The sequence below is a fragment of the Camellia sinensis genome, chromosome 5 (genome assembly GCF_055761805.1).
Source record: "Camellia sinensis isolate YWXY chromosome 5, ASM5576180v1, whole genome shotgun sequence".
In the NCBI taxonomy this organism is placed as follows: domain Eukaryota; kingdom Viridiplantae; phylum Streptophyta; class Magnoliopsida; order Ericales; family Theaceae; genus Camellia; species Camellia sinensis.
The window spans coordinates 32,859,800-32,866,190 of record NC_138965.1 but is presented as its reverse complement, the minus strand read 5'-3'; positions in this window follow the sequence as shown (position 1 = coordinate 32,866,190).

The following is a 6,391-nucleotide window of genomic DNA, read 5'->3' as shown; positions in this document are numbered from 1 at the left end:
AAACAATGTCGTTTTGTATTCGAGCCACCTTATTTTTGAACTGCGTAGCAACGCTGTTTGATATAATTGTATTATCATATATAAATATAGACATTTCTCATGCATACACAAGTAGATCAATGCAATGTAATCTTGGCCTTTTTTTCTTCTCTATTTGTTGTTTGTTTTGTTACATTTACAAGACTAATATCTCGTTTGACAACTCTCTATTTTAGCTAAAAAGTTATTATAAGTAGTCATATCATTTTCTCTATTTTTTTGTATATTTTTTTATAAAAAATTAAAAAATTATTAAAATAATCTATCCTCAAACGAGGGCCTAAGCATGCTAGCGGAACATGTTTTACATTGTATGTTTAAATACCGCCATTTATACATGTTTTTGATTTAGTAATAGAGGAGAGTTATGCGACACTCAAGAGAAGTGTTAATAATATAAATAATAGAGTTCTCTATTTAACAACTTAAATTTCAAGTGGGTATTATTATTATTTTTAAAAATTTCAACGCTGTTATTTGTGATAGAAAATTTTCATTCAACTCGGTCCATTTTTCAAATTGTCAATGGTAACATGTGGGTATTTTGAATTATGGGGTTTCGTATCTGCTAGCTTTCTAGTTGTTATTGGACTTTAGTTGTTGAGTTTGATAAAAATGCTTTTCATATTTAAAATTAATCTCTTATCAATTGTAGGAAAAAAAAAATGGGGGTATTTTGGGTTTCTCCAATTAGACAGGGGGATTCTAGTTACACTTTGTTCAATTATTTAAAATTTTATGTTACTCTCAGTATATTTTATAATTTTTTTTTAAATTACCCTTCAAGGTACATCTAAATAAGAACAAAGTCACTATATTCGGATTTATAATGCTCAAAAATATTGTTTGGTTTGGACTTTCAGATCTGAACAACAATGACGTTAAACAGGTGGAATATAAAAATAAAAAAATAAAAAATGAAAAAAAAACAAAAATCAAGAGTCAATAATCAATTATCAAGAATTGTACTTTAATATTTATGTGAATAGTTATCTCCTCTTTGATAAGTTATTTCAAAAAATAGTTTTTATTATTATTCTTATCAATTCACTACAAGAAAACTGGGTATATGAGACGGAACTATTTGCGACGGCACACTTGCCGTCTCAAAAAGTCACTTTTTGCGACGGCAGAAAATGCCGTCTCAAAAAAGGAGAGTATTTGCGACGGCACCATTTACCGTCTCAAAAAAGCAGAGTATTTGCGACGGCATCATTTGCCGTCTCAAAAAAGTAGAGCATTTGCAACGGCACTAAATACCGTCGCAAATACTCTCATTTTTTGAGACGGCAAATAGTGCCGTCGCAAATGCTCTGCTTTTTGAGACGGTAAATGGTGCCGTCGCAAATACTCTGCTTTTTTGAGACGGCATTTTCTGCCGTCGCAAAAAGTGACTTTCGTGTTTTTTTTTTGAGAATATTTTTAAAATTTTAAATTTTTTTTTAGATGTATCTTACTTAGATGTATCTACAAAATAAAAAAATTATGAAAAAATATTTTTAAAAATTAATAAATACATAAAAATACAAAAAAAATGTATTGAATTATTGTATTTTTGGTATTTAGTGAAATTTTAAAAGATTTTTTTTACAATTTTTTTAATTTTTAGGTGTATTTATGTTAGGTGTGTCTAAAAATTTTAAAACATACTTAAAATATTTAAAAAATTCAGTAAAAACAATATAACACGGAAAACAAGAAAGTTTAATTTTCTCAAAAGAGTTTTTGGAAAACTCTAACCTAGCATAGTGATTGTGGTTTTGAGATAGTTTCATATATATACAGTCACAAAATGGTTTGAATAAATTCAACGGTATTTTTCTGTCGCAAAAAAAATTAAAAAAAACAATGTCGTCTTACTCTTTTGATATACCATTTCTCTTTTCATTCATTTTTTCATCTTCCCGTCTCTCTGTCTCTATCTCTCTCTCTCTTCTCTTTATCTCTTTCACTTATCACTCTTCTTTCTATGTCTGCCTGTTTCTCTCTCTCATTCTCTCTGTGTCTCTCGCCTATCTCTCTTCTCTCTATCTCTCTCATTTCTTTTCTCTCTCTCTCTCTCTTATCTTTCTATCTCTCTCTATCTCTCTCGCTCATTTCTCTTCTCTTTCTGTCTCTCTCTTTTTCTGTGTCTCTCTCTCGCTCATCTCTTTTCGCTCTATTTCTCTTTCTTTTTGTCTATCTCTCGCTTATCTCTTGTTTCTCTCTCTTTTTCTATCTCTCCATCTCTCTCTCTATCTCTTTTTCTGTCTATCTCTCTCTTCCTGTCTCTCTCTCACTCATCACTCTTCTCTCACTCTCTCTTTGTCTACTTGTCTATTTGTCTATTTCTCCCTCACTATGTTCGCCTTGTTTACTCTCTTACTCCCATCTTCTCTATTTATCGAGCTCCTTCTCGATTTATCGATCCACTATAAGAAAATACACTTTTAGCAACCACTTTGTCTATCTCTTTCTCTCTCGCTCATCACTCTATCTCTGTCTCTCTCTCTATCTCTCTTCTTTATCTATCTCTCACAAAATTAAAATATTTTTAAAATATTTAAAAAATTGATTTGAATTAAGTTTTGAAAAGAGTTTTGAATTATCTGTCTTCTTTATTTATTGAGCTCCCTTTCGATTTATCGATCCACTACAAGAAAATGCATTTTTAGCGACCACTTTGTCTCTTTCTCGCTCATCATTCTGTCTCTTTCTCTGTCTCTCTATCTCTTTTCTCTATTCGTCTCTCACTCATCTCTCTTTCTCACCACCCATCTTCTCTACCACATTTACCACTACTGCAAATGCCATTTAACTACCACCACTCTTCTCTTTCTCTCTTTCACTCATCACTCTTCTTTCTCTGTCTGTTTGTCTATCTGTCTGTTTGTCTATCTGTCTGTTTGTCTGTCTGTCTGTGTGTCTTTCGTTCATCTTTCTTTTTTCTATCTCTCTCATTTGTCTTCTCTCTATGTCTCTCTCGCTCATCTCTTTTCTCTCTATCTCTCTCATCTCTTTTCTCTCTCTGTCTCTCTCGCTCATCTCTTTTTTCTCTCTCTGTTTCTCTCGCTCATCTCTCTTCTCTCTATCTCTCTATTTTTCTATTCTCTCTCTCGTTCATCTCTTTTCGCTTTCTTTCTATATGTCTCTCTCATCTCTTGTTTTTCTCTATTTTTCTATATGTCTCTCTCTATCTCTTTCTCTCTTTGTCTCTCTGTCTCTCTATATCTCTTTCTCTCTTTATCTCTCTCTCACTTATCACTTTTCTCTCTTTCTTTCTCTCTCTGTGTCTGTTTGTTTGTCTCTCACTCTTTTGTTTCTCTCTCTTTCTCTCTATGTGTCTGTCTGTCTGTTTGTCTCTCTCCCCCATTGTGTTCACATTACTCACTCTCTCCCTCATCGCTTCTCTATTTACTAAGCTCTCCACTACAAGAAAATGCACTTTTAGCGACCACTTTGTCTCTCTCTCGCTCATCACTCTGTTTCTGTCTCTCTCTCTCGCTTTCTCTCCTCTATCTGTCTCCCACTCATCTCTCTCTCTCTCTCACTACTCATCTCTTTTACCAACTTCACCTTTACGACTACCATTACTACTACCATTGCCACCACTACCACTACTGCCACTACTACTACCATTACCTCTCTTTCACCCCTGCCATTCCATTTACACTACCACTACCACTACCACAACTTCACTACTAATTTCTTTCGCTATCACCACCACCACCACCATCTCTCTTTCACCACTCTCTCTGTCTTTTTTTTTCTATGTCTCTCTCGTTAATCTCTTTTCACTCTCTTTCTCTATCTTTTAGTTTATCTCTTGCTCATCTATTGTTTCTCTCTCTTTTTCTATCTATCTCTCTCTCTTCGTCTCTCTTTCTCTCTCACTCATCACTCTTCTCTCTCTCTGTCTTCTTGTGTGTCTGTCTGTTTGTCTCTCTCCCCCACTGTGTTCGCCTTGCTCACTCTTCTCATCATCTCTTCTTTATTTATTGAGCTCCCTTTCGATTTATCGATCCACTATAAGAAAATGCACTTTTAGCGACCACTTTGTCTCTTTATCGCTCATCACTCTGTCTCTTTCTCTGTCTCTCTATCTCTTTTCTTTATTCGTCTCTCACTCATCTCTCTCTCTCACCACTCATCTTCTCTACCACATTTACTACTACTGCAAATGCCATTCAACTACCACCATTCTTCTCTTTCTCTCTTTCTCTTTTTCACTCATTACTCTTTTTTCTCTGTCTGTTTGTCTATCTGTCTGTGTGTCTTTCATTCATCTTTTTTCTCTTTATCTCTCTCATTTGTCTTCTCTCTCTGTCTTTCTCACTCATCTCTCTTCTCTCTATCTCTCTCATCTCTTTTCTTTCTCTGTCTCTCTCGCTCATCTCTCTTTTTTCTCTCTCTTTGTCTCTCTCTCTCGCTCATCTCTCTTCTCTCTATTTTTCTATTCTCTCTCTCGTTCATTTTTTTTCGCTCTCTTTCTCTCTCTTTTTGTATCGCTCATCTCTTGCTTCTATCTTTTTTTTCTGTCTCTCTCTCTATCTCTTTCTCTCTTTGTTTGTTTGTTTCTCTCTCTCTCTCTCTTCGTCTCTCTCTCACTCACTCATCACTGTTAATAGAAAATATTTTTCATTAAAATATTATCCTTACTTTTACCAAATAAAAAATAATAATAATAATTTTTCATTCATTAAATATTCATTTATAATAAAAATGAAAATTATTATTATTTTTTTATTATTTAAATATTCATTTATGTTGAAAATTATTATTATTATTATTATTTTTTACCCAATCCCCCCGCTCGGTTCCCCCAATTTTTTCCCATTCCCGCGCCCCTCAAAATCCCCAATTTCTTAGCACCAAATTCCCTAATTTCTACCAAAATGAAAAAACCCTAATCGTCTCCTCACTCTCCCATTCTCATCTCAAGTTCAACTCATCACTGTCTCTCTCTCTCTCTCACTCTCTCGTTTCGTTGTTCTTCATATCTGCACCGATCACTCTCTGACTCTCTCGTTGTTCATCTCATCGCACCGATCATCGCACCGCCGATCTACTCACAGGTAAACTCTCTCTCTCAATCTCTGTCTCTCTCTCTCTCTCGCCCCGATTGTTGTTTTTTGTTTTGTTTTATATATATATATATATGTATATATCAGATATCTCTCTGATCTGATCTGTCTCCCTCACTCTCTCATCTCATCAGTCTCACTTTCTGGTTTTGCATCTCTGTACCGATCGACTCACAGGTAAGCCTCTCTCTCTCTCTCTCCCTGATCTCTTATCTCTGCATCGATCGAACAGATCTTTCTGTTTCTCATCTCATCAGCCTCTCTCTCCCTGATAATTTATTTTATTTTAAACATTATATATATTTTTGGTTTGTAGAATTGAAGTAGATGACAATTGGTATGGGAATGGATTAAGAAACATTTTGTCTCTATTTATGCAGAGACTGTTTTTTGATCGTGGTCAGTTCGTAAATTTTGGTGTCAGACCTCCCTAAACCTTTAATCTTGTGATATAGGCTTATGTATCTAGAAATTGGGTATGGATACGTGGAGTTGTGGACACTCCCTGAACATTTAAATATATTGTCTATTGTATGATATTATGACATAAGATGATGTTATTATTTGGAAATATAGTTGAAATAAAATGTGATTTAGGGGAAAAAGGAGATACCTATCCCCCATTCATGTGAGGCTAAAATTTTTTCTTTACTATCAAATGTGAGCTTCTGTTCTGAACATTGTTAATTATTAGAGGATCCAAGTGTCTAAATTTGAGTACAAAGGTTGGACGCATATACCATGCAACGGTGTTGGACCTTAACGGATTCTTCATAATTATTGGACCTATTACTTCAAGAACCTCTTTGATTGGTGCACCCTCTGCTGTAGGCCTTGATGGTCTGATGTATCAATAGCTGATATTCTAATCACTAAATTTCCTATTTTTAACTTTTACCCCAAATTGGCATAACATGCCACAAAATTAGTAACTTTCACCACAAAAAAAATAATAACTTTCTTACAATGTGTCCCTTTTCAGACGTGTACACTATAGATTTCCCCCTTGTTTATTTATCTATACTATCTATCTGTTCTAATTTGTGAACCTGACAATGTTTTATCAGTCCCCGGAATTGTATGTTTTTGATGATAGGACTTTTTTTTTTAGCTAGTCAATGATTACTCTCTGTTTGACGAGATCTTTTTAACGTGTTTGATATGCATGTATTGTTGTTTTGTTCAATATGTTTAGATATGGATGGAGTATAGTTTTTTGTGTGAACCATGTTTCAGAGCACTTTAGAATTATAAATTTGTATTTGCCTTGTGATTGTAAAAGGGGAGCA